Below are 19,605 nucleotides of genomic sequence, written 5' to 3' on the forward strand. Positions count from 1 at the left end.
GGTCTTAGCTCCTCGACCATGGACTGAATCCTCACCCCCTGCTTTAGAAGGCAAAGTCTTAACCAGGACTGCCAGGGAGGTTCATTTTTTCTCTTTCTGCTGTATGTTTGCAACTCTGGGTTTTAACAGGGAGGACTCTCCAGCTCCCCTGTGAAGATGTGTTGACCTCCCACCCCTGACAGCCCGCCTGCCCACCTGGGAAGGGTCCCTTTGTACAAGTGCTTTCCCTGGTGCCCCTCTGCACCCTTAACCCCTCATTCTATGGAGACTAGGACCATTGAAAGTCACTCTGTCATGTCCAACTCTTTGCCCATGGAATTCTCCAGTCCAGAATACTGGAGTGGGTAGCCTTTCCCTTTGGCAGGGGATCTTCCCAAAACAGAGATCGAACCCAGGTCTCCCACATTGCAGGCGGATTCTTTACCAGCTGAGCCACAAGGAAAGCCCAGAGTAAGGCTACCCATTCCAGTACTCTGGCCCGGAGAATTCCATGGATTGTATAGTCCCTGGGGTCGCAAAGACTCAGACACAACTGAGCAACTTACACTTTCACGACCATTGAATCGGGGTGGAGGGGAGGTTGTTGCCCACCAGAAGGTAAAGCTTCTCAGACCATACAAACACTGCAAAGCCACCTTCATGGTTTATCCCAGGCTCCCCCCAGGGGGTTAGATTTGGGCCAAAGCTGGATGGCTCAGCAGAGAGGATTTGTGCACACGCTGCTTCGTCTTAACCGCTCCTCAGAGAGAACCAGTTGCTACCCAACCGGATAGAGGGCTCTACCTCCTTATGGGAAGGTTAGAGGGCAAATGTATTCTTATATTTAGCAAAAGAAAATAAATTTGACTTTGAACCTCTTCTGTAATGTTTTAAAAACATCTTTATTGAGATGATGTTTCACATACCATAAAACCACCCATTTAAAGTTACAATGCAGTGGGTTTTAATTCCTGTACAATTTCGATTTTGATGGAGCAACTCAGAAGAGGGCGCAGCAGCAGCTCTGAGTCAGCTCTGTTCTCTGCTTCATGCCTGGCAGGCCTGCAGCTTTCGCCCCCAGGTGTAGTGTTTTCTCCTTTTCCAAGAAGGCTTTTGTTTCCAAGTTCTTAGTTCTTCTTTCTCGCCAGTCTTTTCTCTCTCATATGCTTGTTCTGTCTGTCTTCCCTCCCTGACTGTAATTTCTATTTCTGAACAGAAACGATGTCCCGGCGTTTCTGTTGAATAATGGGTGTTTTGCAACCAACCAAGGCTGCCTGTGCTTTTTCTGAAATACATACTTGGGGGGCCCAGAGCTTAAATATGTGACCTTGGTCTCATTGCCTGTTTCTCCCCGATCTGAATTTCTCATATGTCCATTTTGATTGATCCAGATATGTGTACACCTGGATTGGCTCTGGTTCCAAAGCTGTGTTGAAATTCTTTCTTTCAAGGTCATTTCTTCACTCCATACAACTTTCTGTTTTCCACTGTAGTCCACTTTGTCAAACAGTTATTTTATCCAAATAAGAGAGCATACCCCAGGGTCCCGTGCTGGATAATATTTTCATTTTCTTATTTTAATTTCAATGAGACGTTTTATTGACGAATATTGAAACTACTTTCCCAACCTTAATAGATGTGGCAAAATTGCCTGGTTTCCCCCTTTATCTTAAGAGCCTTTATTTTTGTATTCTCATGTAGCCATGGACACTTACTCACACACTGCTTTGGAAGTTATGTTTTCTAGGGCTCGTAAGGCTGTAACTTCAGCTTTGCTGGGGCTCTTCACCCCCCTCCTTCTCTAGATCTCCGTTTGGAACAAGGTAGATGAAAATACAGGCTTCCCCAGGTGCCTCAGCAGTAAAGAATCTACCCACCAATGCAAGAGACACAGGTTCAATCCCTGGGTTGGGAAAATCCCCTGGAGAAGGACATGGCAACCCACTCCAGTATTCTTGCCTGGGGAATCACATGGTCAGAGGAGCCTGGCAGGCTACCGTCCATGGGGTCGAAAGAGTCAGACCCAACTTAGTGACTAAACAGATGTTAATACATCAACAACTACAGCTCCCCAGTGGCTCAGACGTGTCACTAGATCTCAGAATTACGCTTGTGATAGGCAAGGGTTTGTGACATCAGAGTGCGGTGTCCAGGTGTCCCTGGCTCTCTGCATGAAATGTGTGCCTGAAAGACTGCGTGTCAGCTGCGTGTCAGCTGCGTGTCTCTTCGTGCCATGACTTTCCTTCCAGTGGGCGAAGCTTCCCCATCCAGGGGCCCCCACTGGCTCCGTAGGCCTTCCCCAGTGCCCCCACCCCCCATCAGGCCCCTCTGGAGGCGGCTCTCTGGCCCCAGGTAAGAACACCCCCACACAGCGTCCCCCTAGGCAGCCTCTGACTTTGTGATTGATCACAGATGTGATTAATCACATCACACTGATGCCTAGAATCAGGTTAAGCCTCTTATTCACCTCGAGCTGCCAGCCATGCCGGTGGCTACGGGCGATGTGTGATTTGTGAATAAAAGGGGTAGCACAGGGACTTCTTTGGTGGTCCTCATTCCCAATGCAGGGGGCCTGGGTTCAATCCCTGGTCAGGGAACTAGATCCTACAAGCTGCAACTAAGACCTGGCACAGCCACATAAATAAATATGTTTTTAAAAATAATAAATATATTTTTAAAAGGAGTGGCACACTGTGGGACAATCCCTTGACTTTGTCAAAGGGTGCTTTGTTTTGCCAAGAGGAGAATGTATTTATTGCTTTCAATCGGATTTAAAACATAATACATGTCTAGAAAACACTATAATAAAACCAAAATGTATACAACAACAAGAGAAAGCCTCCCTGATTCCACCTCCCTTCCCAGAGCATATACTCCTTTAAGATTTCTGGTTTGCACATCTGCCTACCTGCGCTATTTTCTTATTTATAAACATTCTGTGCGTGCACATTTCCAAAACGGCTGTTTCCCCTTGGTGATACAGGAGGGAGTGCTCTCTATGCCAGTGTTTGTTTCTCCCCTGTCTGTCCTCCTCACACAGGGGTCAGCTTCACACAGGGTGCCCTGGGACACGGTTTTGGCCCGGTCTCCAGGCGTCACGGGATCCGGGAATGATCTCACTGGGCACACCATCTGCCCTGCCTGGCCAGAGGCTGCCTCGGGACGGCCAAGGGGGGCACCGCGTGTTGTTGGATCCAAAGTGGGGTGGGGCTCTGAGCCCTGAGATGCTGTTTAGTCTGAAAATGCAAACAGGATACAGGAAGGTTTGGCTCAGATAATAGGCGATGAGGTTATCATGATAATAACCACAGCTGGCACTTCAATCACATTTACTGTTGGCCAGTGATGGTTCTAAGTGCTTGATATAAATCAACTCGGTTAATCCCCACATTTTATAGATGAGGCAGCGGAGGTTCTGAGAGGTTGAGTGACTTACCCAAGGTCACCCAGCTGGGAACCCAGACAGCCTGGCCCCAGTGTGTGTGCACTCCCTGCCCCCACACTGCCCTGTCGTTAAGTCCAGCCCTGATGCCATGGGGGCGCCTCTGTCAAGGGGGCGATTTCAGGGACAGTGTTCTTGACCTGGTGGCGTATCTTACATGTGTTCAGAGGACACTGTTTATTTTCTGTCCTTCGAGCCGTGCTGAGTTCAAGTTGCTCATTACTGAGGGACAGTGCTGATTAGAGACAGTCTCTGCCATCCCTCTGTGCCCCGAGTTCTTCAGGGTGTGTCCTCAGACTCAAAAAATAGAAATGAAAACATCCTCAGAACAATCGCCTTCCCGTCCTCACTTCCTTACCCCTCCATTTCTTCCTTGTTGCTCCACCTAATGAAGTGTTGTGGCAAAAAGAGCCAGTTTCTGTTCATTCCAGATGGCCTCTCAAAGCCCCGCCTCCCTCGCTGCCGAGCCTGGTGCGGATGGTTCGTCTCCCTGCATCACCTCCCAGCAGCACCTCCCGCATCATCTCCTCGGCATCGCCTCCTCGGCATCACCTCCCTCACCATCTCCCCTGTCTTCTCATGCTCCAGGTGCCAGCGCTGGGAGGGGCAGGGAGCAGAGACTCCCCAGTTCTTCCCTAACAGCTTCATTCCATTACCTCCGCGACCCTCTGAGAGCCTCAGTCTCCTCCTCTCCCGGGGCTGACCCAGAGCTGCCTCTCTCACCTGCATGCTGTTCCTCTTCCTCCTTCAGGGCAGAAGCACAAAGGCTCTTGTATTGACCCCAGTTTTTATCCCTTCGGGTTGGGCCTTCACTTCCCCAACCTCAAATATCTTCCCCTTGCTCAAACCCACGTGTCATGAAAATGGTACCAAACATCCCTGTAGCTGCATCACAGTTCAAATGCTCTCACATTCATTTTTCCAGTGACCCTCACAGCCACCCTGTGACACAGGTGTCCTCATGCCCAGGTTATAAATGAAGAATCTGGGGTTCAGAGAGGTCAAGTGACTGGCCCAGCATCGACCAGCCAGAGAGTGGTTCCTATTATGCCTTGAACCCGGTGCTTTGGACTCCACACCACATGTCCTTTCTACCCACATCCATCTGAACCAGGAACAAGGGTCCAGTTCCTCAAGGGACGATATGGAGCCAATGCCTACACCTTGGGACTTCCCAGGTGGCTCAGTGGTAAAGACTCTGCCTGCCAAGGCGGGAGATTTGGGTTTGATCCCTAGGTCGAGAAGATCCCCTGGAGGAGGAAATGGCAAGTCACTCTAGTATTCTTGCCTGGGAAATCCCATGGACAGAGAAGCCTGGCAGGCAAGAGTCCACAGGGTTGCAGAGTTGGACACAGCTTAGCAACTGAGCGTGCACATGCATGCCCACACCTTGGTTTGAGCCCAAACCACGGGCTCAAGGAGTCCAGCCATTCATGCAGCTGACAAGCTGGAGTTGGTGCATTCCTCGAGGGGAGTTAGGGCTGAGCAGCCTCTAAAGGGGTCGCTGCAGGATCATGAGACCCCGTTTCATGGGAGAGCCCCAGGGCCAAGGGGAAGTGAAGCCAGGGACCCTCCAAGCTCACCTTGGATGCCAGATGGAAGGTGCCTCCCCAGCCCCTACTGCGAGGGGGAGGCCATCCAGTGCTCTCAAAGGGCCTCGAGAGGAGGCAGCCTAAGTGCTTATTCATCAGTCCCAAGAATGGCTGATGAGGGGCAGGTGCTTCTGAGAACCCATAATGCTCTTTGGCAAATGGCCTGAGGTGCCTCTGAGAGGCCTTCCAGCGCCCGACATGCCGCTGAGGCAAGATCCTGACCTCAGGGGTCCATTCATCATCAGATACAGCCGTGTCTTCACGTCTGTGACATCTCTCCACCCAGCGTTCTTTCCCAGCGACTTCCCATCCCTAAGCTGAGCTTCCCAGCAAATCACTGCATGCCAGACTCTGTCCCCAACTCTGGCATGACCTCCAGGTCCACTTGGGCCTCTCTGTGGCTCAGTTTCCCTGGCTTCAAAATGGGGCTAAGATGACCTATGCATGTGACAGGGATGCGGTTAGAATGGCTCCTCTTTTTTCACAGCTTTGGAGTGGGCCTTCGTGATTTATCGGTAAAGGTGTCCAAAGACCCACCCTGTGTCAGACTGGAGGCTGAGACTGCAGATTCAAAGCCATGACGTGCCCTCCCTCAGCCTGGGCTGCTGCGCATCAGTATATAAGATGGGGAAAATAAGATAATAACATACCCTCCTTTTACATAGGTTGTTGTGAGCACTAATGAGATATAATATGTGTTAACAGCATCCCTTTAATAAATGGGAAGATTATGGGTGGCTAAAGAAAGGTGGGGGGACTTCAAAGGCCCCCCTCCCCCAGCACTTTTTAAGTGCAGGCTTCTGTTGGGTCATGAACCACTTGCTGCCTGTCAGAGCTGGAAGGCAGAGATACAACAGCAAAGCTGGAAATTGTATCCATTGGAGATCAACCAGAAATTAAGATAAAGCTTATTAATACCAGCATATTTATTAAGCAAATAAAGTAGGCTACAGAACTACTGGTATAATATGGTCTCATTTAGGGAAAATTATATGTGTGTATAGGAGAGGCGTTTGCAAGGAAGTTCCCTAGAATGTTAACAGTGGTTATTTTGCTTTCCTTTTTTCACATTTTTGTATTTGACTTTTTATTAATGACTATGAATCACTCTGGGGTTTCCTGGTGGCTCCGTGGTAAAGAATCTGCCTGCAGTGCAGGAGACATAGGAGACATGGGTTCGATCCCTGGGTTGGGAAGATCCCCTGGAGACGGGCATGGCAACCCACTCCAGTATTCTTGCCTGGAGAGTCTCGTGAACAGAGGAGCCTGGCAGGCTACAGTCCATGGGGTCTCAAAGAGTCAGACATGACTGGAGGGACTGAGCACAGCATGGTATGAATCACTTTTATAAAACAAGAAATTCTCTCCTCTCTTTCAGTTAAGGGTGGCTTGCCCAAGGTCGGGGGGGGGGGGGCAACTTTTTTGCTCTGATTTTCTTGGCTTTGACATCAGAAGAGATTCCTTTGTATCCATTTGGTGCTCTGAGTTCAGGGGATTCATCTCAGAATGCAAGTGGTGAGCAGGGCTGCTGGCAGCCCCTGAGTGGGCCAGGTGCAGAGGCCGCCTCCACATGTGGCAGCAGTGTCCTCACTGAAGGCTAACTGATCAGTAATTTATCAGAAAGGGGCTTGGAGGGAAAACTACTGCTGAAAACAAAGGCCACCCAAGTATGCTGTGTCACCTTCGTAGACGCGACAGCACTGTTTAGCTACACCAGCAGTTCCAAGGGAGTTGAAAAAAAGAAACCAGAAACCTTGAGCTTAAGACCAGAATTGTCCTCTCCAACACAATCTGTGGATTTTCTGAGGGGTGGACATGAGCCAGCTGACATCAGCCATGACACACCGTGTGTGCACGGCAGCACCACCCCCCCAGAAAGCAGCTTCATTCATGCTTTCGTACAATTGTTGATTGTTCTCTTTGGATTGAGGCCCGGGATTATTCCAGTTTCTTCTCACCAACCTAAGTCTTTCCTCTCTCTGGGCTCCTTCATCTTCTCTCCACTTAATTTGGCGAATTCTGCTTGAAATCCAGGAATTATCATTATTGGTATTATTGGTCAGATTTGGTTCTAGAAGGTTCTCTGGTACCCTGTAATGGGACATGAGCACAGCTCACACTTTAGATTTCCTTTGAGGTTTGCCAGGCTATTCCCTCCAGCAAGTCTTCTGAGAACTTCCCTCTGCTGCGGGGGCGCTGGATGCCACCTGTCTGCCGGGGGCGTGAGAGGAGGGGAGCAACACAGAGACACAGCTCCCAGTTGGGACCAGCTGTCAGGGAAGAGCATCTGAAGCATCAGAGCTGCCACGAGCCAGCCCAGTGTTTACTTGAACCCCAGAGACTCTTCTCTTTCTTTCATGCAGTTGGCTTCCCACTTCCTAAGCATAGGGATTTCCTGCTGACCTGAAATCCAGACTTCACCTCCCCCAAGGGGACCATTATGCCTGCCCTTCACTTATCGTAAATGTAAATATCTTAAAGTAAAACAATTGGACCGTAAACATTAAAGAATTAAGTGTGGTAGGTTACTGGGTAGTCCAGTGGCTAAGACTCTGCGCTCCTGGGTTCAATCCCTGGTCAGGGAACTAGATCCCATATGCTGCAACTAAAGATACCATGTGCTGCTACCAAGACATGGCATGGCCAAATAAATATTTTTTTTTTAAATAGAATGTAAATAAAATAAAAAGTTTTCAAAAGAAAAGCTTTTGCTCAGTTGAGCAGATCCTGATGTTGCCAAAATGGGTTATCTCTATCACTGCTTGATTGACTCACTGTTGTCAGTCGGCTTCAGAAAGTCTTCTGGGGCCAGGCTGCTTGGCACCAGAGCCGTGACCCCATTACATGTCTGCTGTGTAACCTTGGCCCAGTTACTCAACCTCTCTGTGCCTCGGTTTCCCCACCTGTAGAAGCAGACGTAATTATAGAGGCAGTTGTGTGAATTAAATGAGCCAATATTTGAAAATGCTTGAAACACGGCTCCTGTCATTATGAGGAATCCTGTTTTCCACCAGAACACACAGCAAATTCATGAAGGGGCAGAAAAGGGGCCAGAGCAAAGGAAAGAGGGGACGCAGAGGCTAAAAATAACCTTGGAGAAACAAGTTCATTTTAAGGTTATTTTTAGATTTCTCCCTGCTTGATCTTCCACTATCGGAGAGCTCCATTTAGGGTGTTTGTTTTTTATGACAGCTTTACCGAGATATGTCACTTGCCATAAGATCCGCCCTTTGACGTGTACAATTCAGTGACTCCTGTATAGTCCCAAAGTTGTCCAGTACCACGACTCTGGAATTCCAGTTGAGTTTTTCATCTGAGGGGGTCTGAGGGCGCTCGTCCTTTTTTTGGATGGCGCTACCGGAGCTGGTGGCAGTGATTCCGCTGAGTCACGCCGGCGGCCGGGAGCCTGCGGCGCTGCCTCGCGGAGAAGCTGGGCGGCCGGCTGGGCTGCAGCAAGCGGGCACCGCGGCCCTGACACGTGCTGCCCCCTAGCGAGGACACAGCCCACCTGGCACCTCCAGGGAGGGGGACTCTCGGACACAAAAAAAGCTCCTCCTGGGTGTGGACCGCAAGGACAGTGCATCCTGCATGGAGCCCAGTGAGCCAGGGTGCAGGACTAGCCCCTGACAGAGGCTTTTTTCTTCCCTCCTTGACTCTTAATTTCATCCAGCCCGGACAAGACCATTTCCATGGGTAAGGCAGAGGAGAAAAGGGCTGTTTTTAAACTCTTTGTTGGGAAGGCAATAATATGATACAGTATCTAAAAGATGGGTTTAGCATCAGAAGATCAGAGTTCAAATCCTATCCTACTCTGCCTCTTACTATCTGTGTGACCCTCAGCAGGTTCCTGAACATCTCTGAGCCTGTTTCCTCATCCAGAAAGTGGGGAGAACAATTCCTCTGGTGGGACTGTTGTATTACAGAGATTCCATTTCTCTCTCTCCCCTGTTTCCTCCCTTCCTCTGAAGCCTCTGCAACTGGCTTATAGTCAGGACTCAAATAAACAGATGTTGTTCATATTCCAAAGCCAGCAACAGTGTCCACTGTTGCCCTGGCTTACTCGAGGAGCTTTCTAGAATCAGAATGCATTGCTGTGGGTAAGACGATTAGAAGGAACAGGAAGAATGGCAGTAGGCACAGGAAGGCTATTTGGTCTTCATCTCCTTCAGGGAGATACGGCCCCAGGTCAGCTGAAACCCGCAGACCCCTTGGAGACCTGGGTAGGAGCGAAGGCCTGGGACAGAGAGAGAGAGGCATCTGAACTGCCAGAAATCTATATTCCAGGGGGAAGTCAGGTCCCAGGCTGCCCTGGTGGTCTCAGGCAAGTCACTTAGGCTCTTGGGGCCCTTTACCTGGCTGGGGTTTGCATCCTGCCCATCTCACAGATTTGTGGTGAGCCTAAATGTTCTGTCATGGGAAAGTGTCCAGGAAAATGGCAGGTGTACTTTAAATAGTGAGCAGGGCCCCCTGGTGATGCTGCAGAAGTCACCTCTGAGCTGGGCTGGCCGCCTGGGGTTCCCTCATCCGCTTCTGGATGCCTCAGAGGGTGGCCTGGAATGATCAAAAACAAAGCTGCCTCTGCAGCTAAGCAGAGCTCAGCACACAGAGCACATGAACTCTACCAAGTGGAAAATTTATCCATCTTGCAGCCTGGGAAAGCTCTGTTCCTTGGGAGCAAAAGGGACCCGAGGTCTCACCTGCACATCCCTGTGCCCCTGACAGTTGAGGGGCCAGGGGAAGCCTTGGCAAAATGAGGAAGAAGCTGAAGTTTATTTGAGGGTCCTTGTCATCCCCCTCTTCCACCATCCCACCCCTTCCTGCCCTCACCTTTCCTCTCCCTCCACCCTGGTTTTACATTATCAGACAAATGTCACACTAAAAAAAGCTCTATATTATCTTGTTTCCCAATTTAAAAGACTGTGTGATCATCATTGGACACATGGATAAGCAAAATGTGGTGCATTCATACAGTGAAACATCATTCGAGGAATGAAGTCCTGACTCGTGCTACAACGTGAGTGAATCCTGAAGACATTACGCTAAGTGAAGGAAGCAAGACACAAAAGACCAGATAGTAGATGATTCCATTTATGTGTAATCTCCAAAACGGATAAATCCACAGAGACAGAAAGTAGATTAGTGGTTGGCAGGGCAGGGGGGTGGGGGAGGAGGATGAGGAAGTGCTTAATGGACACAGGGTTTCTTTCTGGGGTAATGAAAGTGTTTCGGAACAAGATAGAGGTGATGGTGGTTAAAATGATGACTTGTGCAGACTTCTATGGTGGTCCAGTGGTTAAGACTCCAAGACTCTACTGGAGCGAGATGCAGGTTCAATCCCTGGTCAGGGAACTAAGATCCACATGCTGCAAGGTGCGGCCACAAAGGAAAAAAAGTAAAAATGACTTGTGTGCTGTGTGGATTTTACTTCAATCAGAAAAATTAAATAAGAACACTGAGTTGGAGTTTTCCTGGTGGCTCAGTAGTAACGAAATCACCTGCCGATGCAGGAGACACGAATTGGATTCCTGGACCGGGACCAAAGAGCAACTAAGCCCATGTGCCATAATTACTGAGCCTGTGCTCTAGAGCCCGTGCCCCGCAACTACTGAAGCCTGCCTGCCCTGGAGCCTGTCCTCCGCAACAGGAGAAGCACCCTCAGTGAGAAGGCTGTGCACCGCAACTAGAGAGCAACTCCTGCTCGCCGCCTCTGAAGAGAAGTCCACCCAGCAACGAAGACCCAGCGCAGCCCAAATAATTAATTATTTTTAACAAGCAAGCACTGTGCCTCATTCACAGGAAGAGCTCAACAGATAGGTGCTTAAAAAAAGCTCAACCTAAAAGTCACCCTGCTTATTTAACTTATATGCAGGGTACATCATGAGAAACACTGGGCTGGAAGAAGCACAAGCTGGAATCAAGATTGCCGGGAGAAATATCAATAACCTCAGATATGCAGATGACACCACACCAGAAAGTGAAGAAGAACTAAAGAGCCTCTTCATGAAAGTGAAAGAGGAGAGTGAAAAAGTTGGCTTAAAGCTCAACATTCAGAAAACTAAGATCACGGCATCTGGTCCCGTCATTTCATGGGAAATAGATGGGGAAACAGTGGAATCAGTGGCTGACTTTATTTTTCTGGGCTCCAAAATCACCGCAGATGGTGATTGCAGCCATGAAATTAAAAGACGCTTACTCCTTGGAAGGAAAGTTATGACCAACCTAGATAGCATATTAGAAAGCAGAGACATTACTTTGCCAACAAAGGTCCATCTAGTCAAGGCTATGGTTTTTCCTGTGGTCATGGATGGATGTGAGAATTGGACTATAAAGAAAGCTGAGCACTGAAAAACTGATGCTTTTGAACTGTGGTATTGGAGAAGACTCTTGAGAGTCCCTTGGACTGCAAGGAGATCCAACCAGTCCATTCTGAAGGAGATCAGTCCTGGGTGTTCTTTGGAAGAACTATGTTGAAGCTGAAACTCCAATACTTTGGCCACCTGATGCGGAGAGCTGACTCATTTGAAAAGACCCTGATGCTGGAAAAGACTGAGGGCAGGAGAAGGGGACGACAGAGGATGAGATGATTGGATAGCATCACCGGCTCGGTGGACATGGGTTTGGGTGGACTCCTGGAGTTGGTGATGGACAGGGAGGCCTGGTGTGCTGCGGTTCATGGGGCCGCAAAGAGTCGGACACGACTGAGCGACTGAACTGAACTGAACTGAAAAGTTGAGAATTGTTTTTTTTTTTAAAGAAAGACTGGCCTGCAGCAGTCATATTGGTTCAGGGGGTTCCTACACCCCTCTGCCTTCGGCCCCTCCCCCTCTCCTGTCTTCACCTTTAGCCTCTCATCACCTGTACTGTCCCCTTTGTTCCTCTGTCTCCCCTCTCAGCTCTGCAGACACTCTTCTGCCTTTTCCGGACCTCTCCAACTGCCCCAAGCCCCCACTGGGTCTAGAGGGGGTGTGGTCCTATAGGACCAGAAACCATGAACTGCTCAACAAGCCCCTTCCCCATCACGGGACTCAGTTTACCGGCTACAAAATGACACGGAGAGACTCCAGGGCCCTCTGGTTCTTGCTCTCTCTTGTCAGGTGGCCATGCTTTTCCAAGGCTCCCTTTAAAAGGGGGCCCATTTTCATTTCCTGGTTTAACTATACTTTGGTGCCGCCGCTCTAAAATTTCTTCCTTACCTTCCACCCCAGCGCCTCTGGGTCACTGCCTGGGAAAACAGAACGGAGGCGATCAGAGAGATTGAGAAAGAGATTGGTTGATTTAGAAGAATAAGAAAGCAGAGTGTGGCCTTAGGACAGCAGCTCTTGGCATGCTTGCTTTCCTGTCTGCGCGCCTCTCAGATTATAGGGATCTGTGAGGGGGTGGTGACCACCGCCCGTCTGGGCTGTGTGCCCACCTAGGGTTGTGCTTATTTTAGTCTTTCCAGTCCGCTGTCTTTGGCGTGCAGCTGTACCACTTGTCAGTTGAGTTATGTGTTTGTCCATTTCTCCCAGAGAAGTCATTCTGCCCTTGGGTCTCACAGAGGAAGACGCCAGGCATCAGTGATGGTGGGAAAGGAGGGAGGCAGGGCTGGGCGTACAGACCCTCAGCTGGGATGCCAGGGCCCCCTGCCTCTCAGCCAGGCCTGGGCTAGAGACTCCTGCTGTCCTGTGACCGACCCTCCCAGGGCTCCCGAGACAGAGAACACAGACCTGATCTAGCCACTTACAATAAAAGGAGCTCGGGGTCGCCGGGTGACGTGCAGGAGGCTGGGAGAAGTGACTAAGTCACAGCTTCAGGGTGTGAGCCCTGGACAAGTGCTGCTTCCACACCCCAGACCTGCGCTGTCACGAGGGGAAACGAGGCCGTTTGATGGTCCTGGCTGGAAGAACCAGCAGTGAGGGTTGCTGAGTGCTCCGTCAGAACACAGGCTTTGAACCCTGGCATCGCCTCTTCTCGGCTGTGTGACCTTGGGTGGGTTACCTCCCAGATTCCTCATCTGTTCACGAGGGACCCAGACAGGTCCCACCCGATGGGACTTGCCTTCCCGTCTCAGCGTCTGTCCTGAGACTCAGAAGAGCCACTTCATTTTACTTTCTGAGGACATCGTCCTCTGGGTTCTATTTTCTGCTTACGTCGAGTGGCCTCTCACAGATGCTCTAGAACTCTGACTTGTCTTTTTTTCCATTGTGCTGGGCGTTCGCTGCGGCCCGCGGGCTTCTCTAGTTGTGGCACGTGGGCTTTGTTGCCCTGAGGCCTGTGGGATCTCAGTTTCTAGTGCAAGTGAAAGTGTTAGTTGCTCAGTAGTGTCTCTTTGTGAGCCCATGGACTGTAGCCCCAGGCTCCTCTGGTCCAGGGAATGCTCCAGGCGAGAATGCTGGAACAAGGACTTCCCTGGTGGTCCAGTGGCTAAGACTCCAAGCTCGCAATGCAGAATACCTGGGTTGGATCCCTGGTCAGGGAACTGGATCCCATATGCTGCAACTAAGACCAGGTGCAGCCAAATAAATAAATAAAAAAGAATATGGAGTGGGCTGCCCTTCCCTTCTCAAGGGTATCTTCCCAACTCAGGGACTGAACCAATCAAACCCACATCCCCTGCATTGGAAGGCAGATTCTTTATCCCAGACCACCGGGGAACTCCCCTGGACTTGTCTTTCTTCATATGACCTGTTGGTACCAAAGCATTCGCAAGGAGCAAGTGGCCCAGCCCAGATGAGTTGGAGAGACAGCTCTGGTGGCCTCACTGAATCCTGAGGCCCATGAACCTACGGCCATTTGCTGTCCTGGAGTTGGCAGGAGGGGCAGGGCTGGGGTGCCTCCCTGTTTAGAGAGGTCTTCGCATGCATTCCACTTTTTGTCTCAGAGGAAAATATTGGCATTTGAGATTCACGGTTTATTTTGCATATTGAATAGTAGCCTGTGTTTTTAAGGATGATTTAATTTATCCTTGTAATTCCTTCAGCTTCTTTTTAGTGTCTCTGACTTTCTCCAGCCTTGCTGGGTGGTGCTGGTGGTAGGGAAGTGGGGGATCATTGGAACCAGAGTAGTGAGACCCACTCACTGCCTTGTCATCTGCTCCACGGAGCTGAGGCAGCCTGGCTCATAGCACGGGCTTATGCCGCAGATGCTGTTCCCAGTCCCCAGGACAGAGGGGCACTGCCTCAAGCCCCAGAATGACCCTTAGTTCTCCTGCTCCTGCCCTGAAACCTCTGGAAGCAGCTGAAGAAACCTCAACATCAGGGGGCTTCCCTGGTGGTCTGGTGATTAAGAATCTGCCTCCCAATGCAGGGGACACCAGTTGGAAGATCCCTGGTCTGGGAAGATCGCACATGCCACAGGGCAGCTAAGCCCATGTGCCGCAACTACTGAGTCCACACTCTGTTGCTCATGAGCTGCAGCTGCTGAAGCCCCTAGAACCTGTGCTTCACAACAAAAGAAGCCACTGCAATGAGAAACCCTCGGGCCTCAACTAGAGAATAGCCCCCGCTTGCCACAACTAGAGAAAGCCCACTCATATCAACAAAGACCCAGTGCAGCCAAAAGTAAATAATTAATTTAAAAACCAATACTATTTATAAAACCAAACAAACCATAAACAACATCACTGCAAAAATCCACACTGAGAAAATAGGAGGAGACCAAAATATGTACAATGTTTAAAAACTCCACTATAGATATACATATATATATTGAGAGGGAGGATAATAAGGACTGGGAAAGCCAGAGGCAGGAGTCTATAAACTATGGTCTGCAGGCCAAGTCTGATGTTAGCTAAGGATGGTGTTTACATTTTCAAATGGTGAAAAGAAAAGAAAAGAAAAATATTTTGTGACACATATTTTATGCAACTCAAATTTCAGTGTCTGTAAATAAACTTTAATTGAGACATAGCCATGCTCATTCATTTATACATCTATTGCCAATGTCTGCTTCCCTACTGCAGAGGTGGGTAGTTGTAACAGAAGGCACGGCCCACAAACCTAAAATATTTACTATCTGGTCCTTTGCAGAAACAAGTTGCTGACTCTTGACCTGAAACTAAAGTGGAATACTGTTCTATTTTAGATCCATTTGTTTCAGATCCATAGTGAGTGTTCTCAGTCATGTCCAATCCACCAGGCTCCTCTGTCCATGGAATTTTCCATGTAAAGGATACTAGATTGATTGATTTTGATTGAAATCACTCAGTCGTGTCCAACTCTTTGCGACCCCATGGACTGTAGCCTACCAGGCTTCTCTGTCCATGGGATTTTCCAGGCAATAGTACTGGAGTGGATTGCCATTTCCTTCTCCAGCGGATCTTCGCGACCCAGGGATCGGACCCACCTCTCCTGCGTTATAGACAGACGCTTTACCGTCTGAGCCATGAATGGGGTGCCATTTCCTGCTCCAAGGCATCTTCCCGACCCAGGGGTCAAACCTGCATCTCTTGTGTCTCCTGCATTAGCAGGCAGATTCTTTATCTCTAGCACCCCCCGGGAAGCCCTTCAAATCCCATAACAATTTCAAATTATAGGGACTTCCATGGTGGCCCAATGGTTAGGACTCTGCGCTTCCACTGCCAGGGGTAGGAGTTCAATCCCTGGTCAGGGAACTAAGATCCTGCATCCTATGCAGCGAGGCCAAGACATATTTTAAAATAAATAACTAGAAATAAAACTTGAATACTTAAAAATTTTAAATTGTAATGGAAATCAAGAGGGAGAGCAGAATCTATTTTGTAGAACTTATTAAATCAAATAAATTACCCATTAGTAAAATGAAGTGCAGGGGATTCTTTTGAGCAGCAATATTTTACAGTCAGAACCCACTCTTGTTGATCAGCTGTTTGGCCCCTGATGTTGTTCCCTCTGACTGTGTTACCCGCTCCCTCTTTCCCAGCCATCCAAGCCCCCGCCTCTGGTGTAATTCTGGACTCTGATCTCTCTCTCTCTGATCCCAACCCAATTTTGAAACCCAGTCTAACATTATCTGAAATACACTTCTTGGATCTATCCCTTCCTTTCCACGCCCTCTGCCTACATTCCGGTTCCAGCCTCTTTGCTGTTTGCTTGGACCAGTGTGGTCACCTCCCTGCCAACAGCCCTTTCTTACCTGTCCAATTGGCCCTGCCAGCCACTGCCCAAGTGACCTTAGAGAGCCTCTTTGATGCTGCCCCGCTCATGCCTGTGAACAAAGTCCACACTGGCCACTTTGCCCACCTCCAGACTCATCCGAGTGAAAAGCAGCCACCACATCACATGTGTCATCCCATCCGTTGTGCAGATGGGCAGAGGAGGGACCAGGGCAGCCCCTCTGAGCTGGACATAAGCCAGAGGGGTGGGAATCACTTTGGAAAATAGAGTGGAAGCCCAAAGGGAAAGTGGTTCACTCTGCACAAACACGGCTTCGACTTTCACTGATGCCAAGTTTGCCTGTTAAGTACCCTCTCGATCCCTTTGAGGTCACTGGGGTCTACTTGGAGTTCATGCTTATCAGCAGGCCTGTGTTGATTCTGGCTGCCATTTGGTGCATTTTGCCGTCCTCACTTTGTGCAGAGGAATGAGCTGACAGATGGGGACAGGAGTGCTTGGGCGGTGGGGGAGCCCAGCAGGAGGGCTGCGGTGGCGGCACTGAATAAGAAGACAGCATTCATCAGTGAGCCCATCTTTTCAGGCATAACTAGAGTATGGGCTTTGGGACTTAGTGATGTGCAGAGAGTGGTGAGCTACTGCGTGTGTGGGTCCCTAGCTCCTCACACTTCCCAGGCTTTGTGAGAAGAGCTGCTTTCTCCAAAATCCATGATGTTTTTTGTCTTTTTTTTCTAATGTGGACCATTTTTTAAAATGTATTTTTAATTGGAATGTAATTGTTTTATAATATTGTATTGGTTTCTGCTATACAACATGAATCAACTTTAAGCATACATATTGATGTGGACCATTTTTAAAGTCTTTATTGAATTTGTTACAATATTGCTTCTTGTTTTATGTGTTTTGGTTTTTGGGCTTCGAGACATGTAGGACCTTATTTCCCTGACCAGGGATCGAACACACATGCCCTGCATTGGAAGGCGATGTTTCTAACCGCTAGACTACCGGGGAAGTCCCCAAAACTCATGATTTTAAAATATGAACAACCATCTCATGTCTACTGTTTACTGGCAGGCAGGTTCTTTACCACTAGCGCCCCCTGGAGTATTCACTAAAACCAGCTGCAGGTTGAACAGGATGACCTGATTTGGTTGGCCTGGCTCACCTGGGCCAGGGGAAACGTCTCCAGCCAGTTTGGGAGGCCTTGTGCTTCTGGGCTGTCATCACTGTTCCCAGGTGGGGCTCCTGGTGAGTCAGCAGACGAGGTGACTCATGGATCAGTTTCAGGGACTAGCAGTTGGCAGTGACCAGGCAGGTCCCAAGACAGGCTTCATTAGGAGGCGGTAAGGGAGGTGTTGCTTCCTAGGGTTGGGTGGGGAGCAGTCATTGACTTCTTGGGTAATGAAACTTGTTCCTCTTAGGACAGGGGTTCTTATGTTTGAGGGCTTTCTAAGGAAAACAGACCATCAGCATATCTCAGGGTAGAGAATATCACCACCAAATCCTAAGCCCTGAAGGACGAATGAGGACTTGGATCTTCCCAGGATAACATCTTGCTTGTCCTTGGGGAGATATCAAAGGCTTGGAGATGTTCAGCTTCAGGAGCCTCCTCCAAGAGCTCCTTGAAGGTCAGGGACCTCAGTCAGAATGAAAAGGGACCCCTTCTCTATAGGCAGTGGCTGCCAAAGTGGGGCCAAGCCTCCCACCCTCTGCTTCACCCGGACGAGGTCTCACTGACCTCATTCTTAGAACCCTCCTAAACCATCCCAGCGTCTTATCCTACATAATGGAGAGAGCAGGGAGCTCAGACACCCACACCAGCATGTCCTGCCTAGAAGGGAGAGAAATGGAGCTGGGTGTGAATATGCCAGTGGCCAGCTGGTGTAAGCACAGTGTCAGAAGCCTGGCTGTCCCCTCCACCCACGTCAGTCCGGTGTTATGTGGAAGGTCAGCCCCAGGTGGACCCTCCCACCCTGTAGCCCAACATTGTGCAATAGTTTTCAGAGGTGAGAACATTCTGCAACTCATAATACACTTAGACAGTACGTGACATCAAGTCCGCCCTCCACACCTTGCCCGTGGCAGGCTTTACTCACTGATCGCAGAAGCCAGGGCTAGTGTAGTGGAGGCAGGAAGGAGAAGGGCCCTGCCCTCATCAGCTCACCCACATGCCACTGAAAAACAGCCGTAGAATTAGATCAAAAATGTGAGAGGGTAACCATTAACAAATTATAACAGAAAACTAGAGATTTAAAGTAAAGAACGCAGGGGTCTCCCTGTCTATCCAGTGGCTAAGACTGTGCTTCTGCTGTCTGCGCTTCTACTGCAGGGGGCGTGGATTCAATCCCTGGTCAGGGAACTAATACCCCACCAGCAGTATGACACAGTCAAAAAATAAAAAATAAAGAATTTAAACAAAATTAGAAGAAAGGTAAGAACAAATGAAAACAAAGAATGGGAAATAGCCGCCCAAACTTTAAAAATAAAAATTAAAGATTAGATTTAGGTTAAAATTATGGAAAATGATAAAAGTTACAATTATAAAAAGGAGAGTTTTTTTTTTAAGTCACCTAAAAGATTAGAAGGAGAAGGCAATGGCACCCCACTCCAGTACTCTTGCCTGGCAAGCCCCATGGACAGAGGAGCCTGGTGGGCTGCAGTCCATGGGGTCGCTAGGAGTCGGACACTACTGAGCAACTTCACTTTCACTTTTCACTTTCATGCACTGGAGAAGGAAATGGCAACCCACTCCAGTGTTCTTGCCTGGAGAATCCCAGGGACGGAGGAGTCTGGTGGGCTGCCGTCTATGGGGTCGCACAGAATCGGACATGACTGAAGTGACTTAGCAGCAGCAGCAGCCCCAAAAGATTATAAAAATGGAAGATAACAGGGAAATACATTTTAAAGGGATTACAGAAGGTTAATGACCCTCTGGGGAACTTTTACAGTCTTTCTACAAGTGTACAATTATCTCAGAAAATTAACATAAAAAGTGAAACACTAACATGAATCTGGAGTGGAAATTCAAAGTAAAAAAATGGAACAATGTAAGGATTTAAATAAATATATGTATAATAAATCAATACAATAAATAAATGCATAAATACATATAAATACATGTTTATTTAATATATTTTATTACATGTATTTTAATACATATATGTATTACGTGTCTTTGTATGTATGTAATAAATATATGTAATAAATCAAATAAACGTGTAAAATAAATCAAAACAGCTGAGATTTTAAAAGAATTTAGCATTTAGCATTGCTGCTCCCACTGCGCCCTGTCAGGGACTTAGCCCAGCCCTCGGAATGCACACATAAGGGTTCTGAAGGGATCCAGTGAGGACAGTGGAAGCCCCATTCTGACCCCTCGTGGGGCCGCCTGGCTCAGAGCTGGTGTGTCAGAACACCTGGGTGTGATCGAGCAATGCGTTGCTTCTCTGCACCTCCTTTTCCTTACTGGCACTGCCCAACCTGCCTTCCCTCTCTGTAAAAAAAAACAAAAACAGAAAACCGT

At 48.8% G+C, this 19,605-nt stretch overlaps 1 protein-coding gene across 20 annotated transcripts in view; it reads left to right on the plus strand.

Annotated features, from left to right (window-relative positions):
- The window catches only part of MAPT (microtubule associated protein tau), a 122,123-nt gene that overhangs the window by 48,746 nt on the left and 53,772 nt on the right, over positions 1 to 19,605 (plus strand). The window lies entirely within an intron of this gene.

The sequence above is a fragment of the Capra hircus genome, chromosome 19, assembly GCF_001704415.2.
Source record: "Capra hircus breed San Clemente chromosome 19, ASM170441v1, whole genome shotgun sequence".
NCBI classification, from domain to species: domain Eukaryota; kingdom Metazoa; phylum Chordata; class Mammalia; order Artiodactyla; family Bovidae; genus Capra; species Capra hircus.